Below are 20,821 nucleotides of genomic sequence, written 5' to 3'. Positions count from 1 at the left end.
TTCAAAAATGAAGGAGAGGGCTTCCCTGGTGGCGCAGTGGTTGAGAGTCTGCCTGCCAATGCAGGGGACACGGGTTCGAGCCCTGGTCTGGGAAGATCCCACATGCCGTGGAGCAGCTGGGCCCGTGAGCCACAATTACTGAGCCTGCGCGTCTGGAGCCTGTGCTCCGCAATAAGAGAGGCCGCGATAGTGAGAGGCCCGCTCACCGCGATGAAGAGTAGCCCCCGCTTGCCACAACTAGAGAAAGCCCTCACACAGAAACGAAGACCCAACACAGCCATAAATAAATAAATAAAACAAATACTTTAAAAAAAAATGGAGAAATAACTGCAATAGGCAAACAAAAACTGAGAGAATTCACTGCTAGGAGACCTACACCACAAGAAATACTAAATGAGGTTTTTATAGGCAGAAGGAATATGATGCCAGACAAAAACTTGGATCTACACAAAGAAATGAAAAGTGCTAGAAATGAAATAAAAGTCAAATACAATTCTTCTTTTTCTTATTTTTAATTGCTATAAAAGGTAACAATGTTTAAAGCAAGAGTCAGCAAACTATGGCCTACAAACCAAATCCAGCCCGCAGTCTGTTTTAGTATGACCTATGAGCTAAGAATGGTTTTCTTTTTTTTTTTTTAAAAACCTGATTTTAATTTTAATTTTTTAATTAATTAATTTATTTTGGCTGTGTTGGGTCTTCGTTTCTCTGCGAGGGCTTTCTCCAGCTGCGGTGAGTGGGGGCCACTCTTCATCGCAGTGCTCGGGCCTCTCACCATTGCGGCCTCTCTTGTTGCGGAGCACAGGCTCCAGACGCGCAGGCTCAGTAGTTGTGGCACACGGGCCCAGTTGCTCCGCGGCATGTGGGATCTTCCCAGACCAGGGCTCGAACCCGTGTCCCCTGCACTGGCAGGCGGATTCTCAACCACTGCACCACCAGGGAAGCCCAAGAATGCTTTTTATATTTTTAAAATGTTGTTTAGGAAGAAAAGAAGAATGTGAAGTAGAGACCATGTATGGCCTCAGAGCAAAATTTTTACTTTCCGGGACTTTACAAAAAAAGGTTTGCTGACCCCTGATCTAAAGCAAAAATAGTAACAATGTTTTGTTTACAGTGTATGTAGAAGAAAAATGATGACAACAACAGCACAAAGGATGGAAAAGGATTGGGAACATACTGCTGTAAGGTCCTTAGTCTACACATGAAACAGTGTAATATTACTTGAAAGTAGATTCTAATTAAAGATATATAGATATAGATAAACACTCTAGGGCAATCAATAAGAATGTTAAAGAAGCATAAATAAGAAGTAGAAATAAAAGGGAATCATAAGAAAGGCTCAAAGGGAAAAATGGAACAAATAGAAAAATAATTAAAAACCTACCATCTTTCTAGTTAAGCCATATTAACACCATAGTAAATGTGAATGGTCTAACACACCAATTAAAACACAGATACTGCCAGATTGGTTTAAAAAGTAAGATCCAACTCTCTGAGGTCTACAAGGAACCTGCCTTAAATATACAGACATAGGTTAAAATTAAAAGCACATGAAAAGACATGGATACAAACACGAAGCAAAAGAAAGTCGGAGTAACTATATGATTAACACCCAAAGTAGACCCCAGAACAAGGAATATTAACAAGAATAAAGAGGAATAGTATATAATGAGAACAGGATCAATTTTCCAAGAGGACATATTCCTAAGCGTGTATGCACTGTGGAATTCAAACGTCAGCTAAAACTGGAGCTGCAACAAGTCCGAAGGGGGAGCTCTCACACCCCACCGTGCACCATCAATTACTACAAACAGGAAGGTGCTGCCTACTTTACTATCCAGCAGAGAGAAGAAAACTTCTCTCTGCTGGAGGACAGCCCAACCAGAGACAATAGCAGCTCAACCGATGAGAAGCCTCCACGCACTGGACTCCCAGCTTACTGCAACAGGACACTTTGGTTATCACAGCCCCTCCCAACTTTCCACTTTTCCCTATAAGCAAGTTCCCCTTCCTTGTTCTTTGGATTTGCCTATGGTCCTCCATAGTTCACATACCTGAATTGCAATTCTTTTGGCTATTCTGGAATAAACTCACTTTCACTGGTAAAATAACTAGCTATTATATTATTAAAGTCAACACCACTTAAGAACAGATGATCAGGGCTTCCCTGGTGGCACAGTGGTTAAGAATCCACCTGCCAATACAGGGGACACGGGTTCATGCCCCAGTCTGGGAAGATCCCACATGCCATGGAGCGGCTAGGCCCGTGCACCACAACTACTGAGGCTGCACGTCTGGAGCCTGTGCTCCACAACAGGAGAGGCCGTGACAGTGAGAGGCCCGCGCACTGCGATGAAGAGTGGCCCCCGCTCGCCGCAACTAGAGAAAGCCCTCACAGAGAAACGAAGACCCAACACAGCCAAAAATTAATTAATTAATTAATTAATTTAAAAAAAAAAGAACAGATGATCAAAACACATGAATCAAAAAGAGATAGAACTGAAAGAAGAAATTTTTAAATCCACAACTGTAGTTGGAGATTCTAACATGCCTCTCTTAGTGATAAAACAAGTAGACAGAGAATCAATAAGGACACAAGAGACCTGAACAACCCTATGAGGCAACTTGACTTAATATTTCCAGAATATTCTACCCAACAATAGCAGAATACACATTCTTTTCAAGTGAACACTGAACATTCGCCATAAACCATATTCTGGGCCATAAAACAAATGTGAACAAATTTAAAAGAATAAAAATCATGCAAATTATATTATGGGATAATAAGAGGATTAAACTAGAAATCAATAACAAGAAGACTTCTGGAAAATTCCCAAGTACTTGAAAATTAAATGACATACTTTGAAATAACACATGGGTCAAGAGGAAGTTTCAAGGGAAATTTTTAAATATTTTAATTTTAAATAAATGAAGATGAAAATACACTTATCAAAATTGTAGAATACAGCTAAAGCAGTGGTTGAAGGGAAATTTATAGCACTAAATGCTTATATTAAAACAGAAAAAAATCTCAGATCAGTAATATAAGCTTACCCCTTAAAAAAATAGGAGTGTAAATTAAACCCAAAGCAAGGTGAAGGAAGGAAATAAAAGAGAGCAGAAATCAATAAAATTGAAAACAAAAAAATAAACAAAATTAATGAAATCAAAATCTGAATCTTTGAAAGATCAATAAAGTTGATAAACTTCTAGACAGACAGAAAACAAATGAAGACACAAATTACCAATATCAAAAATGAAAGGGGGAACATCACTACAGACCCCAAAGACATTAAATGAATAATAGGAGAACACCACAAACAATTCTATATCCATATAGTTTAAATGCAAATAAACAAATAAATAAATAAACTGCAACTCCATACTAACTGCTTCGGTGGTAAATTATGATTTTCTTAAACTAAGATTTAAGCCAGGATTATGACACATTTTAGGAGTTAATCAGCAAAACAAATTCAAATAATACTAAACACCCAATAAAGAGAGTAAAAGTTTATGTTAAAAAAAAAGACATTTGTATATCCATAAATTTGACAACTAAGGTGAAGAAGACCAATTCCTTGAAAGATACAAACGATCAAAACTTATCAAGAAAAACTGGGTACCCTGAATTATCCTGTATCTATTAAAAAAGTTAAATTTGTAGTTTAAAAACCTTCCATCAAAGAAAACTCTAGGCCTAGATGGTTTCACTAATGAATTTTACCAAACACTGAAGGAAGAAATAACAGCAATCCTACACAGTCTCTTCCAAAAATACATCACAAACAAGTAGGGTTTATCCCAGGAATACAAAGCTGGTTCAGCATTTGAAAATCAATCAGTGTAATTCACCATAGTAAATAGGAAGAAAAATCACATGATCCTGTCAATAGATGGAGAAAAAGCATTCAACAAGATTCAAAATCCATCCATAATAAAAACTCTCAGTAAACTAGGAATACCAGGGAAATTCCTTAACCTCATGGGGCACCGACACAAAACCTCAGCTAACACCATACTTCATAGTGAAAGATTATTTTCTCCCCTATTATAAGAAACAAGGCAAGGATGTTCTCTCTCACCACTCCTATTCAAAACTGTACTAGAATTCTTAGCCAGTTGAATAAGGCAAGAAAAAGAAATAAAAGGCATCCAGGAGACCTTCAAGATGGTGGAAGAGTAAGACATGGAGATCACCTTCCTCCCCACAAATACATCAGAAATACATCTACATGTGGAACAACTCCTACAGAACACCTACTGAACATTGGCAGAAGACCTCAGACCTCCCAAAGGGCAGGAAACTCCCCACGTACCTGGGTAGGGCAAAAGAAAAAAGAAAAAATAGAGACAAAAGAATAGGGATGGGACCTGCACCTCTGGGAGGGAGCTGTGAAGGAGGAAAAGTTTCCACACACCAGGAAGCCCCTTCACTGGTGGAGACGGGGGGTGGGCAGGGGGGAAGCTTCGGAGCCATGGAGGACAGCACAGCAACAGGGGTGCGGAGGGCAAAGCAGAGAGATTCCCACACAGAGGAGCGGTGCCGACCAGCACTCACCAGCCTGAGAGGCTTGTCTCCTCACCCGCCGGGGAGAGTGGGGGCTGGGAGCTGAGGCTCTGGCTTCGGAGGTCACACCCCAGGGAGAGGACTGGGGTTGGCTGCGTGAACACAGCCTGAAGGGAGTTAGTGCGCCACAGCTAGCCAGGAGGGAGTCCAGGAAAAACTCTGGAACTGCCAAAGAAGCAAGAGACTTTTTCTTGCCTCTTTGTTTCACGGTGGGCAAAGAGAGGGGATTCAGAGCACCACCTAAACAAGCTCAAGAGACGGGGGCAAACTGCGGCTATCAGCAGGGACACCAGAGGTGGGCATGAGATGCTAAGGCTGCTGCAGCAGCAGCCACCAAGAAGCCTGTGTGCAAGCACAGGTCATTATCCATACTTCCCCTCCTGGGAGCCTGTGCAGCCCGCCACTGAAAGGGTCCCGTGATCCAGGGACATCTACAACGGAAGAACACATGGCGCGCCTCAGGCTGGTGCAACGTCACAACGGTCTCTGCTGCCACACGCTCGCCCTGCATTCCATACCCCTCCTTCCCCGTGGCCTAAGTGAGCCACAGCCCCCTAATCAGCTGCTACTTTAACCCCGTCCTGCCTGAGTGAAGAACGGACACCCCTCAGGTGACCTACATGCAGAGGCGGGGCCAAATCCAAAGCTGAACCACAGGAGCTGTGCAAACAAAGAAGAGAAATGGAAATTTCCCCCAGCAGCCTCAGGAGCAGCGGATTAAATCTCCACAATCAACTTGATGTACCCTGCACCTGTGGAATACCTGAAGAGACAACAAATCATCCCAAATTGAGGCGGTGGACTCTGGGAGCAACGATATATATATATTTTTTTCCCTTTTTCTCTTTTTGTGAGTGTGTATGTGTATGCTTATGTGTGTAATTTTGTCTGTATACCTTGCTTTTAGCATTTGTCCTAGGGTTCTCTCTGCCCTTTTTTTTTTTTTTAAGTATAGTTTTTAGCACTTCTTATCATTGGTGGATTTGTTTTTTGGTTTGGTTGTTCTCTTCTTTCTTTCTTTGTTTCTTTTTTTATTATGTTTTAATTTTTTAAATTTTTATAAATTATTTTTAATTTTTTATTTCAGTAACTTTATTTTATTTTACTATTTTTTTTCTTTCTTTCTTTCTCTCCCTTTTATTCTGAGCTGTGTGGATGACAGGATCTTGGTGCTCTGGCCAGGTGTCAGGCCTATGCCTCTGAGGTGGGAGAGCCAAATACAGGACGTTGGTCCAGCAGAGACCTCCCAGCTCCATGTAATATCAAACGGAAAAAATCTCCCAGAGATCTCCATCTCAACGCCAAGACCCAGCTCCACTCAACGACCAGCAAGTTACAGAGCTGGACACCCTATGCCAAACAACTAACAAGACAGGAACACAACCCTACCCACTGGCAGAAAGGCTGCCTAAAATCATAATAAGGTCACAGACACCCCAAAACACACCACCGGACGCAGACCTGCCCACCAGAAAGACAAGATCCAGCCTCATCCACCAGAACACAGGCACTTGTCCCCTCCACCAGGAAGCCTACACACCCCACTGAACCAACCTTAGCCACTGGGGGCAGACACCAAAAACAATGGGAACTATGAACCTGTGGCCTGTGAAAAGGAGACCCCAAACACAGTAAGTTAAGCAAAATGAGAAGACAGAGAAACACACAGCAGATGAAGGAGCAAGGTAAAAACCCACCAGACCAAACAAATGAAGAAGAAACAGGCAGTCTACCTGAAAAAGAATTCAGAGTAATGATAGTAAAGATGATCCAAAATCTTGGAAATAGAATGGAGAAAATACAAGAAACGTTTAACAAGGACCTAGAAGAACTAAAGAGCAAACAAACAATGATGACCAACAAATGAAATTAAAAATTCTCTACAAGGAATAAATAGCAGAATAAATGAGGCAGAAGAACGGATAAGTGACCTGGAAGATAAAATAGTGGAAATAACTACCACAGAGCAGAATAAAGGAAAAAGAACAAAAATAATTGAGGACAGTCTCAGAGACCTCTGGGAAAACATTAAACGCACCAACATTCGGACTGTAGGGGTCCCAGAAAAAGAGAAAAAGAAAGGGACTGAGAAAATATTTGAAGAGATAATAGTTGAAAACTTCCCTAATATGGGAAAGGAAATAGTTAATCAAATCCAGGAAGTGCAGAGAGCCCCATACAGGACAAATCCAAGGAGAAACACACCAAGACACATATTATCAAACTATCAAAAATTAAATACGAAGAAAAAATATTAAAAGCAGCAAGGGAAAAACAACAAATAACATACAAGGGAATCTCCATAAGGTTAACAGCTGACCTTTCAGCAGAAACTCTGCAAGCCAGAAGGGAGTGGCAGGACATATTTAAAGTGATGAAAGGGAAAAACCTACAACCAAGATTACTCTACCCAGCAAGGATCTCATTCAGATTTGACAGAGAAATTAAAACCTTTACAGACAAGCAAAAGCTAAGAGAATTCAGCACCACCAAACCAGCTCTACAACAAGTGCTAAATGAACTTCTCTAGGCAGGAAACACAAGAGAAGGAAAAGACCTACAATAACAAACCCCAAACAATTAAGAAAATGGTAATAGGAACATACATATCGATAATTACCTTAAATGTAAATGGATTAAGTGATCCAACCAAAAGGCACAGACTGGATGAATGGATACAAAAACAAGACCCATACATATGCTGTCTACAAGAGACCCACTTCAGATCTAGGGACACATACAGACTGAAAGTGAGGGGATGGAAAAAGATATTCTATGCAAATGGAAATCAAAAGAAAGCTGGAGTAGCAGCTCTCATATCAGACAAAATAGACTTTAAAATAAAGACTATTACAACAGGCAAAGAAGGACACTACATAATGATCAAGGGATCCATCCAAGAAGAAGATATAACAACTGTAAATATTTATGCACCCAACATAGGAGCACTTCATTACCTAAGGCAAATGCTAACAGCCATAAAAGGGGAAATCGACAGCAACACAATCATAGTAGGGGACTTTAACACGCCACTTTCACCAATGGACAGATCATCCAAAATGAAAATAAATAAGGAAACACAAGCTTTAAATGATTCATTAAACAAGATGGACTTAATTGATATTTATAGGACATTCCACCCAAAAACAACAGGATACACATTTTTCTCAAGTGCTCATGGAACATTCTCCAGGATAGATCATATCTTGGGTCACAAATCAAGCCTTGGTAAATTTAAGAAAATTGAAACCGTATCAAGTATCTTTTCCAACCACAACGCTATGAGACTAGATATCAATTACAGGAAAAAAATCTGTAAAAAATACAAACACAAGGAGGCTAAACAATACACTACTAAATAACCAAGAGATCACTGAAGAAATCAAAGAGGAAATCAAAAAATACCTAGAGACAAATGACAATGAAAACACAACGACCCAAAACCTATGGGATGCAGCAAAAGCAGTTCTAAGAGGGAATTTTATAGCAATACAATCCTACCTTAAGAAACAAGAAACATCTCAAATAAACAACCTAACCTTACACCTAAAGCAATTAAAGAAAGAAGAACAAACACCCCCTAAAGTTAGCACGTGGAAAGAAATCATAAAGATCAAATCAGAAATAAATGAAAAAGAAATGAAGGAAACGATAGCAAAGATCAATAAAACTAAAAGCTGGTTCTTTGAGAAGATAAACAAAATTGATAAACCATTAGCCAGACTCATCAAGAAAAAAAAGGGAGAAGACTCAAATAAATAGAATTAGAAATGAAAAAGGAAAAGTAACAACTGACACTGCAGAAATACAAAGGATCATGAGAGATTACTACAAGCAACTCTATGCCAATAAAATGGACAACCTGGAAGAAATGGACAAATTCTTAGAAAAGCACAACCTTCCGAGACTGAACCAGGAAGAAACAGAAAATATAAACAGACCAATCACAAGCACTGAAATTGAAACTGTGATTAAAAATCTTCCAACAAACAAAAGCCCAGGACCAGATGGCTTCACAGGTGAATTCTATCAAACATTTAGAGAAGAGTTAACACCCATCCTTCTCAAACTCTTCCAAAATATAGCAGAGGGAGGAACACTCCCAAACTCATTCTACGAGGCGACCATTACCCTGACACCAAAACCAGAAAAAGATGTCACAAAGAAAGAAAACTACAGGCCAATATCCCTGATGAACATAGATGCAAAAATCCTCAACAAAATACTAGCAAACAGAATCCAACAGCACACTAAAAGGCTCATACACCATGATCAAGTGGGATTTATCCCAGGGATGCAAGGATTCTTCAATATACGTAAATCAATCAATGTGATACACCATATTAACAAATTGAAGAATAAATATCATATGATCACCTCAAAAGATGCAGAAAAAGTTTTTGACAAAATTCAGCACCTATTTATGATAAAAACCCTCCAGAAAGGAGGCACAGAGGGAACTTTTTCTCATCATAATAAAGGCCATATATGACAAACCCACAGCCAACATCGTCCTCAATGGTGAAAAACTGAAACCATTTCCACTAAGATCAGGAACAAGACAAGGGTGCCCACTCTCACCACTATTATTCAACACTGTTTTGGAAGCTTTAGCCACAGCAATCAGAGAATAAAAAGAAATAAAAGGAATACAAATCAGAAAAGAAGAAGTAAACCTGTCACTGTTTGCAGATGACATGACACTATACATAGACAATCCTAAAGATGCTACCAGAAAACTACTAGAGGTAACCAATGGATTTGGTAAAGCAGCAGGATACAAAATTAATGCACAGAAATCTCTTGCATTCCAAACACTAATGATGAAATATCTGAAAGAGAAATTAAGGAAACACTCCATTTACCACTGCAACAAAAAGAATAAAATACCCAGGAATAAACCTACCTGAGGAGACAAAAGACCTGTATGCAGAAAATTATAAGACACTGATGAAAGAAATTAAAGATGATACAAACAGATGGAGAGATATACCATGTTCTTGGATTGGAAGAATCAACATTGTGAAAACGACTATGCTACCCAAAGCAATCTACAGATTCAATCCAATCCCTATCAAGCTACCATTGGCATTTTTCACAGAACTAGAACAAAAAATTTCACAATTTGTATGGAAACACAAAAGACCTCGAATAGCCAAAGCAATCTTGAGAAAGAAAAACGGAGCTGGAGGAATCAGGCTCTTGGACTTCAGACTACAAAGCTGAACTACAAAGCTACAGTAATCAAGACAGTATGGTACTGGCACAAAAACAGAAATATAGATCAATGGAACAGGATAGAAAGCCCAGAGATAAACCCACACACATATGGTCACCTTATTTTTGATAAAGGAGGCAAGAATATACAATGGAGAAAAGACAGCCTCTTCAATAAGTGGTGCTGGGAAAACTGGACAGCTACATGGAAAAGAATGAAATTAGAACACTCCCTAATACTATACACAAAAATAAACTCAAAATGGATTAAAGACCTAAATGTAAGGCCAGACACTATAAAACTCTTACAGGAAAACATAGGCAGAACACTCTATGACATAAATCACAGCAAGATCCTTTTTGACCCACCTCCTAGAGAAATGGAAATTAAAACAAAAATAAACAAATGGGACCTAATGAAACTTAAAATCTTTTGCACAGCAAAGGAAACCATAAACAAGATGAAAAGACAACCCTCAGAATGGGAGCAAATATTTGCAAGTGAAGCTACTGACAAAGGATTAATCTCCAAAATTTACAAGCAGCTCATGCAGCTCAGTATCAAAAAAACAAACAATCCAATCCAAAAATGGGCAGAAGACCTAAATAGACATTTCTCCAAAGAAGATATACAGATTGCCAAAGAAGATATACAGATAAACACATGAAAGGATGCTTAACATCACTAATCATTAGAGAAATGCAAATCAAAACTACAATGAGGTATCACCTCACACCAGTCAGAATGGCCATCATTAAAAATCTACAAACAATAAGTGCTGGAGAGGGTGTGGAGAAAAGGGAACCTTCTTGCACTGTTGGTGGGAATGTAAATTGATACAGCCACTATGGAGAACAGTATGGAGGTTCCTTAAAAAACTAAAAATAGAACTACCATATGACCCAGCAATCCCACTACTGGGCATATACCCTGAGAAAACTAGAATTCAGAAACAGTCATGTACCACAATGTTCATTGCAGCTCGATTTACAATAGCCAGGACATAGAAGCAACCTAAGTGTCCATCGATGAATGGATAAAGAAGATGTGGCACATGTATACAATGAAATATTACTCAGCCATAAAAAGAAACGAAACTGAGTTATTTGTAGTAAGGTGGATGTACCTAGAGTCTGTCATACAGAGTGGAGTAAGTCAGAAAGAGAAAAACAAATACTGTATGCTAACACATATATATGGAATCTAAAAAAAAAAAAAAAAAGTTATGAAAAACCCAGGGGCAGGATGGGAATAAAGACACAGACCTACTAGAGAATGGACTTGAGGACACGGGGAGGGGGAAGGGTAAGCTGGGACAAAGTGAGAGAGTGGCATGGACATATATACACTACTAAATATAAAATCGATAGCTAGTGGGAAGCAGCCGCATAGCACAGGGAGATCAGCTCGGTGCTTTGTAACCACCTAGAGGGGTGGGATAGGGTGGGTGGGAGGGAGGGAGACTCAAGAGGGAAGAGATATGGGGATATATGTATATGTATAGCTGATTCACTTTGTTATAAAACAGAAACTAACACACCATTGTAAAGCAACTATACTCCAATAAAGACATTAAAAAAAATTAAAATGCATCCCATTGGAAAGGAAGAAATAAAGCTGTCTTTATTCACAGATGACAAGATTATGTAGAAAATTCCAAAGAATCTATAAATAAACCTCCTAGAACAATAATTGACTTTAGCAAGGTAACAGAATACAATGTCAATATACAAAAATCAATTGTATTTCTATATATGAGCAACAGGAGCAACCCCCAAAATGAAATACTTAAGTATAAATCTAACAAAACATGTGGAAAATCTATATCCTGAAAACTACCAAATGCTGATAGAAAAATGAAAACAGAAATAAAGAGATAAGCCATATTGTGTTCATGGATTGGAATACTCAGTATTGTAAAGATGTCAATTCTTCCTAAATGAATCTATAGATTCAATGCAACCCATTCAAAATCCCAGCAGGATTTTTCACAGATATTGACAAGCTGACTCTACAACTTATATGAAAAGGCAAAGGAACTAGGAGAGCCATAATGAGTTTGAAAAGGAATAAAATTGGGAGATTTATACTACTTGCTTTCAAAATTTATTATAAAGTCACAGTATCAAGACAGTGTAGTGTTGGCATAAAGTAGGCCTCTAGATCAATGGAATAAAATTGAGAATCCAAAAATAAACCCTTACAATCATGGTCAATTGATTTTCAACAAAAATGTCAAGATAAATCAACAGGGAAAGGACAGTCTGCTCAACAAATGGTGCTGAAACAACTGGAATTACACATGCCAAAAAAAAAAAAAAAATCCTTGACTCACAGTTTACACCTTACATAAAAATTAACCCAAAATGAATCATAAACCTAAGTGTAAAACATAGAACTATGAAACTTCTCGAAGAAACTGTAGAAAAATTTCAAGACTTTTAGTTAGGCAAAGAATTCTTAGGTACAACAACAAAATTCTGATCCATAAGTAGATTGATAAATTGGTTTACCAAAGTTAAAAAACTTTTGCCCTGAGAAAGACACTGCTATAGGAATAAAAAGATAAGGCACAGACTGAGAGAAATGATTTGAAAATCACATTTCTGACACAGGACATACATCCAGGTTATGTAAAGAACTCTCAAAACTCAACAATAAGAAAACAAACAACCCAATAAAAATAGGTAATCAAAATTACCTTTGTGTAACACATATATACTGTAAATTTTTATTTGAATTCATGTATTTTTCCCAGCCAGTTATGAGTCCAAACTCACCTTCTCACTAATTTTTTATTTATACCATATTATTTTGACTCTGGAATTAGGCTTTTGATCTCTGTTAACCTTTGGTGCACTTTGTACTAACCTAAAAAAATAATACTAGTAGTTTTCTTTGAACTCAGACTATTTTTTTCTGTCAAATAAAACTGGCTCTTTACACACACACCCAAATAAGTTATGAAGTTCTGAGACATCAAAACTTTACACTGTCACCTTTTAAATAATGAACCCTGAGCATGAATCACCACATTTTTAATCACCATACTTCCTTCTTCCCCTGCTACCAAATCTAAACAATTCTGGAACACAATGATGAAAGAAATGACCCTTATTTTCCCTTTGCTCATATTTCTTCATTTATTTCTCATCACCTGGTACCATGTTTTGTAAGTCATTGTAAATCACGTTTGGTAACAATGTGAGGTACAGTAGAACAAACAAACCAAGAGATTCCGCATGAAAGAAATTCTTTAAGACCAAGTTATTTAATATGTGATCCTCTTCCTCCAAGTGAACGTCTTTTTTGGCCAGTACCATACCTGCTTAGGCCGTATTTCTCTGCTAGAAACCAGAGACAGACTAAACCTTGACGATTTCTAGCACTATGCCCAGCTTGCTTCCAACTACTGCAGGCTTCTCTTAACCTGCCTTATTTTTCATTATAGTACTTCTCATCACCTGACATAGGAGACAAAACATAAATAGGTCCCCTTCCAGTAGACTGTAAGCTCCATGAGAACAGAGATTTTAACATTCTTATATATTCCTTTTAACCCCAGGGCAGTGTCTGCCATCCAGTGGGTGTTCAATAAACATTTGTGAATTAATGACTGCCCAAGGCAACTCTCTACCTCATTCCCTCACATTCTGCCTGGGCAGCCCTGGGCAGGACTGTTGATGGAAACAACAAGATATGTTGTCTTCCACTCCCTCCTTTCTTCCAGGATTAGTAACTAGATCTTTCTGCCAATTTCTGTGCTAAGTAGATACTGAGGATGGAGGAATATGAGAAGTAGTATCCTGGTTGCCCGATCTAACACCAAATGCCCACCCATGTCCACCACGTCAAATGGAAACAAAAAGCAGCTCTCACTTCATACTTCAAATGAAAACAGGCTAAATGCTTTAAAAGCAGTAGACAGTGGAGGCTGGTATCCTACTGAACACGATTATATAGTATTCACCCGCTGCGCTACCATCAGGAGAATTCTTTCCTAGTCCAGGATCTACCACTAACTGCATCTTCTCCAAGTGCCAGCCTGTTAATTTGAAGACAGGTAAGGACGGCGAAACAAAGACATGATTTAGAGCAAATGTTCTCAATAAGGGGCAGGAGTGAAGGGGGCACTGGGGAGTGGGAGGCACGGCAGAACCAGCTGTGAGGCTTCTTCAAACTACACACGGCCCCTCCCTAAACTCCTCCACCCTGATCCTCACACAGTTACCCCCCCAGAGTGAGCCACTGTTGCTGTTACTATGGGAGTGTGACAGACCCAGAAAAACTTTCCCAGGTTTTGAGTGTAAGCTCTTTGAGGAATGGGACCGAGATTTAGGCTTCTTAGTGATATCCAGAGGGCATCTAACACAGGGTTTTCCTGTCTCTACCTGCGCCTCCAACCTCAGCTCCTTCCCTCCCCTCCGCCACACCCTACACTTCTCCTATCATCCTGAGCTTCTCCTGCTTGCCTGTAAGGCCATGTCTTTCATCATCTGTCACCACCTGCAGGAGACACGGGTGACCGGCTACCTAACAGCCCGACAGGCAAGGCAGTCTCGTTTTCTGCCTTGCTAACCGAATTCCGATTTTCAGATAGGGGCACCAACGTGCTCAGGGAAGGTGACCCCTCCCCTAGCTCCAGAACACTGCTGGGCCACGACAATCACAGCCACCCTCTCCTCCCTTGCCAGTGACTGGCTCAGCACGGGCGTATGACCATTCTGGCCAGTGACACAGGGAACCTCTGAGAAATTGTGACCTTTGTTATCTAGAGAATCACTGAGAAGCAAGCCGTCTCCCTCCCTTTCTGCTCTAGATGTTATCACGTGAAGGCGTGATGGAGCTCGTCACCCTGTGGCAGGACAGGGAAAACCCAGAGAATCTTCAAGAAGCCAACCCAGAACTGGGGCCACTTTGAACCGCCTACCTCTAGACTTCTTAAGCAAGACAGTAAAGTAACCTAACTAGTGTTACTTACAACAGAAAGTACCCTACCACACCACACCGCTTGGCCTGGGAAGTCCCTGCAACTTTTCCTCCTACTATCCCCTACCATCTTCAATTTAGAGCTCAAGTACAGTTTCCTTGGGAAGTCTTTGCTTGTCCCCAGACGGTTACACAGTCCCAGACTCTGTTCTCTGCACATCTGCCTCTCCAACTAGACCGTGAGCTTCTCAAAAGCAAACATGTCCACTCTTGGCAGAGGCCCTGGTGTATGCCGGGCATTTATTAAATGTTGAATGAATGGATGAACCAACAAGTAAACAATAAAACAAGGAATCAAAGGAGGAGCATGCAGGATGCCTTCCTTGCCTGGGATAAGACTTGACAATTGACAGATGGAATATGGCACCCAGGCAGTCTACACTCTACTAAAGACTTCCTTTAGGCGGTGGTGAGCAAAGGCAGAGAGAGTGCAATGAACAGGTCCTATTTTATCTGCCCAGAAGTCAGAGCTCTCATTGGGAACTGTCCTTGCCTAATGCCCGGCACCTGGGGTGGGATTGACTATCACAGTGGCACCTGAGCAAAGTACCCACTGCTACGGTGGAAACCCACTCCCCGTCCACTGAGATGGCTTGGCCCTGCTTTGGTCTAGTGTATCAATAACGTTTGCTATAAGGATGGAGGTGATGGAAGAAGAGAGAGACATCCCTCCTATCCCCCCCTCTCTCTAAAGGAACAGATAAGCCTGAGATGCCAGTGCTTTTTATCACTCCAGACTAAGAACAGTCAACACAGAGGGAAAAAGAGAGAGAACAAGCCCGGCAACCCTATGTGAGCCCCTGGATCAAGCTATGCCTAAAGCTAAAACCCTCAGCCTTTTCATTTATGTGACCCAATCAATTTCTATACTGCATAAAGCAATTTTCAAGTGACCAAACCCAACCCAAAGAAAAGAATTCTGACAAATACAGTCAGTAATGATGAAAGCAAGCCGATAACATCCCTTCTATATTCAGGACCTGTGCACTGTCACCTCTCAAACTTGGCTTCTAGAATGGTGGCAGGAAGTAAAACTGCCTGGAGGAGGCCTAGCCATGAACAAGTGAGAGTGGAAAAAATGCCACCCCCCAAAACACACACCACCACTACACCCTTCCCTCCTAAAGGAGGGTACTCTGAGCCTCCTGGATCTCCCTTCTGTTCAGAAAGGAGTGGGGACCTCTGGGAGGCACGAAGTGTTACATTAACACATAGGGGAAAAAATGGAGAGAACTTTCATCAAGCAACGTGGTATGGGCTTTATGAACATCGCATAACTTAAGGCCATTGTAATGATTATAATACCCTTTTTACCTTTGAGCAAACTGAGAATCAGCGAAGTTAAGCAACTTGCTCAAGGTCACACAACTAGTAACTAGAATTTAAATGCTAGACTTTTTCCACTTTATCACACCGATGGCCAGGGCCTGGGAGATGCAGCGCACCTGCGCACCCCTGCCTCCACCCCAACCCCCGACAGCGCCCCAGGACACACAGCCCTGGATGGAGCCTTACAAGCGCAGGCCCCTGGAGTCAGAGCAGCCTTGCATACCCAGTTTTTTGGAAGCCCCAGGTAACTAACCCAGGTGTATGTCGGACACTCAACACCAGCACCAAAAGTAAAGCGCCGGGCAGACTGAGCAGCGGCACCTGAGCGGCCCCTGGGAAGCGCCGCAGAAGGAGAGGCGGGCGCTCGCTCCGGTCTCCCCCGCGGGCCTGAGCCCCCCGCGCAGCTCCGCGCTCTCCGCAGCAGTGGGGCCCCCAGCCTCCCCTCTCCCCACCAGCGCCGCGGACAGAGCGCCTCCGCGCCGCCCGGGCCGCTCAGAGACCCACGCAGCCCCGGCCCTGTCCCCGCGCCCGCCCCCGCCCCCAGCTCCAGCCCGGTGCAGAGGGTCGCAGCTGTTCGCTCCCAGGCAGCTACGGGACCCCGACCCCTCCGCTGTGCCGCGACCCCGGCGCGCTCGCTCCCCCGGCGCGCCAGGCAGGGGAGCCCCGCACTGCCCGCCGCAGCCGCTCGGCCCGCAGGACCCGGGCGCGGGGCCCGCCGTCCCCCGCCGACCGCCGCCCCCACCCCGCTGCGCCCGCCCGACTCACCAGCGCCGCCGCGCTCGCCGGGCCTGTCCGCGCGTCCGGCCGGCTCCCTGCTCCCGGCTCCCGGTCCCGGCTAGGAGCTCACTGGCGGCGGGCTGGCGTTGGTGCGGCTCCTCCCCGCCCCGAGCCACCTGGGACGCCCGGGAAGGGGCGGGGCCGAGACAGGTGGGCCCCGCCCGCCGCGAGCAGCCCGGGCCTTGGGCTCTTCGGGAATTCTCCGCGGGTGGAAGGGAGGCCCCGGCGGCCGCGTAATAGGGCACACCTGGGACGGTTAGTTCTTGGGAAGCGGCGGGGAGCCCGGGCCCGGCCTGTTTCCACACAGCCTGGCCCGCTGGGGAAGTGGCTCGCAGAGCGTGGGAGCCGGACCCCGCTGAGAAGGAAGAGGGGAGGCCAGCCCCTTTCTTTGTGGGCTGTAGAAACCGAGAACCGAGACCCTCAGGGTGAATATGATGGGGCCAGGGGCAAGTTACTTCAGAACTGGAAGAGCTCAGAAAAGCCTTTTCCCACCATTCCACCCTCCCCCATCCCCACTTCACACACCCCACTTTATTAGGTAACCCAGAATTTTAAGTTCACTGGTTCTGGAATCAGATCATTTAGGTTAAAATCCATTCCCCACTTACAAGGTGTGTTAATCTCTCTATGCCCCAGTTTCCTCATCTAAAAAATGAAGATAATACTAGTATATCATAGGAAAAAGCTGGGAGACTTAAAAAGACTAGCCTACCTTCAGTGAGCAGCTACTTTGTGCTATCCACGATTCCAGGTGCTTAGGTTCTCTTTTGAGTTGACTTTAGAGTAGGAATTCTTCATCAAGGATCACAAACCTTGAAACTGGATTCCGCCTTCTGCCTACACACATTTTTTCCTGAAGAGAGCATCCACAGCTGTCCTTAGATTTGCAAAAAGCCTTGGGTCTCAAGACGTTAGGAATCATTGCCTTCCAGACTTAGCCAACAGTTTTAGAGCTGGCAGACTTGTGAGAGATCACACAGGCCAAACATCCTTGAGAATGAAGATCACCGGGATGCCCGCCCAACACTCAGATCACTGCTCCCGAGAATTCCGATTCTGGAGAGCGGAGTGGTTTGGGAATAAGCACGTCAGGTGCAATTCACTGACAGGTGAGCCTAGGAAACTGATCTCATCCAAACTTCTCATTTCTCAGGCGAGGTAACAGGCCTAGGGATCGGTTCACTTGGAATCACCTTCCAGCCTGCATCTGCCAAGGAGCCTACCTTCCAAGTGAAGCCCTCACCCCACCTGAACCAAGGGAAAGAAATGTTTCTCCCTCCACAACGCAGATTCACACAAGGAGCACTTAGCAAACAAAACAGGCTTCTTTCAAGAGGAAAATAAAATGCGCAGCTACCTCTGGGTTAGCCCTTTAAATCTCAAAGAAGCCTGGACCGTTCTTGCCAGGACTTCGGATACCTCCCTCCAGTACCCAGCCCCTCAGCCTGGCCCATCCCCCTCCACATACCCCACCGTATCTAGCTCTACTATTTGAACAGCTGAGGCTATTCAGCTAACACTTTCAAGTGACATCCTACAAAAATGTAGATGTTTTGTTCCACTTCCTAAGGCTACAGGCTAATTAGACCCTGAAACAGAGGACTTCGGTCTGATGCCATTTCACTGTGTGAGGCCCACAGTGGGAAACACTTCTTTCCAGGCAGATCTTGGCAAGTACTGAGTCTGAGGCAAGAACAGGGCAGGCAGCAGCTGCAGCAAGAGTGGCTGTTTCAGGGATGCCCAAAAATGTCAACCCAAGAATTATCAGGCAAAGTCCAGAATATTCCCTTTTTGACTGGTGAGATTCTCTCCGTGCTTACCAAGGGCAGCCAAGGATGCATGTGTGTCTTTGGGGTTTTGGTGTTCACCACTCACAAAGTCCTGATGTAGCAGAAAGTTGAAATAACCTTCCCAAAGTGAGTTGAGCAAACCTCTCACATACAAGGCAAGCAGGAAAAATTTCCAAGGTGGCATGCTGTGGCAGTACCATTTCCCTGAGAAGAAGACTATAAAAAGATGCAGCTGGCCCTCTCAGCCCTGTGCTTGACCCTGAGGATGGGCAGCAAATCAGCTTTTCCATATTTATCCCTCAGTATTATCTTTTACCCTCACGAGGACTGTGGATCAGTGTGAATTTGCTTAGCTGTCTAAAACACATCAACCAGGGATGGGCTTGCCCTCTTTGGCTTGGTTTCAGAGTGAGTACAGAAGCATGGACTACAAATGCATGGGTCTGCTTACAAGGTTGTTGGCTACAAAAACGCCCAAGTGCCTCTGTTGCTGTATTTGTAAACCCAGGAAGAAGCTCTTGGTTATTCCAAATTTACTCTTACTTTCGAAGGCAACACGAACATACTTATCATCTTTTTAATTTGCTAAGTCAATGAGGAACTGAAATACCAGTGTGGAGAAAATTCTTTGTGTAAAATCAGAGTTCTAGTATCATGAACACATCAAGCAAAATCTGCCTCAGGACTTTTGCACTTACTGTTCCTTCTGCTTGGAACTCTCTCCAGATCTTTGCAAGCCCGGCTCCTTCAATCATTCACAGAGGCCTTCCCTGACCACCCAAGCCCTGTAGTATCACAGCAGCCTGTTCTGTTTTCTTCATAGCACTTAACTGTACTGAATCATTTTAGAAAGTGTTGGTCACTGGTTTATAATTTGCCTCTAAGAAAATGAAGACTTTATCTTATCTTATTTACCACCTCTCCCCAGCTCAAACAACAATGCCGAGTACAAAGCAGGTGCTCAAATCTTTGCGGGAATCTTGATGAATGCTCACATTTTTGCAGCAGGCTCTGAGTGCAACACATGGAGATGTCAGCTGCTCCTGTACATTGCTCAGGCCTGGGAATAAGCTCTGGTCTAGGAGTAAAGCAGGATTTCAGCACAGTCTCTCTATGCCCCTCAGCAGCCATGTGACCCTGGGAGAGTTTAGCTTCCTGGTTAAGATCGTGGGCTCTGTGGACTTCCCTGGCAGTCCAGTGGTTAAGACTCCATGCTCCCAACTCAGGGGACACAGGTTTGATCCCTGGTCGGGTATGAAATGAAAATAAAAATGAAAAAAAAAACCCAAAAAGAACATGGGCTCTGGAGCAGCTCCACCACTTCCTAGCTCTGTGATGTTGGACAACTCACTTCACCTCTCCACACCTCACCACATCTGCCTGTGGGGAGAGTAACAGTACCACCTCATTCATCCCTGGTGAAGAGATTCCAGAACGCACATGCAGGACAGGCTATCACCGTGAGCCAGGCATGGTGCCAAGTGCTTCACTTCACAGAGAGGTTAGGTAACTAGTTCGAGGCACTCAGGTAATCCAGGGAAGAGTGGGAGCTACTGGAACTCTGGTCCAGAAGCTGCTGAAGTCCACTCTTGATCACCAGGGTCCTGGTACATAGTACACACACAACAAATGACTGTGGCAAAACATTTCCACACAACTGACCTCAAGCCAGGCTTGACCTCATGTCAGAGAGGCGTCCGCTGCCATCAGAGTGGCTGTGACTAGCTTCGTCTTTGTGGGCCAGCGGTTGGTGCAGCAGAGTGAACCCTGAGTAGAGCGAGGTGCTCTGGGCTCGGGCTCTCCAAGTGTGAGGTGAGGGGAGTCATGTAACCTCTCTGGGTAGAGCCAAATGTGTCCCAACGTCCTTCATAGGCTTCTCTTCTACTCTATTAGCGGTGGATCTGTATTTCTTCCAAGAACACCCCAATTTTTTGGCCCAATATAGTAAAGTGTAATCCACTTTAAAGGGCACCAACAACAAGGTCCTAATGTATAGCACGGGGCAACTATATTCAGTATCCTCTGATAAACCATAATGGAAAAGAATATAAAAAAAGAATGTATATATGTGTATAACTGAGTCACTTTGCTGTACAGCAGAGATTGGCACTACACTGTAAATCAACTATACTTCAATTTTTTAAAAAG

The 20,821-nt window shown here is 43.0% G+C and overlaps 1 protein-coding gene across 4 annotated transcripts in view; it reads right to left on the bottom strand.

The window, feature by feature from the left end:
• Positions 1–17,004, bottom strand: part of LYPD6B (LY6/PLAUR domain containing 6B) — a 234,396-nt gene extending 217,392 nt beyond the window's left edge. For 2 of the 4 annotated variants that reach the window (XM_082465222.1, XM_082465221.1), the window contains exon 1: positions 16,872–17,004. The gene's annotated coding sequence lies outside the window, so the exon portion shown is untranslated. The remainder of the gene's footprint in view (positions 1–16,871) is intronic. The other 2 variants (XM_082465223.1, XM_082465220.1) reach the window with 2 other exon arrangements.
• Positions 17,005–20,821: the final 3,817 nt, after the last annotated feature.

The sequence above is a fragment of the Balaenoptera physalus genome, assembly GCF_965194825.1.
Source record: "Balaenoptera physalus genome assembly, chromosome: 6".
Classification (NCBI taxonomy): Eukaryota; Metazoa; Chordata; class Mammalia; order Artiodactyla; family Balaenopteridae; genus Balaenoptera; species Balaenoptera physalus.
The sequence above is the reverse complement of the archived record's forward strand: the minus strand, read 5'-3'. Positions and strand labels throughout refer to the sequence as shown.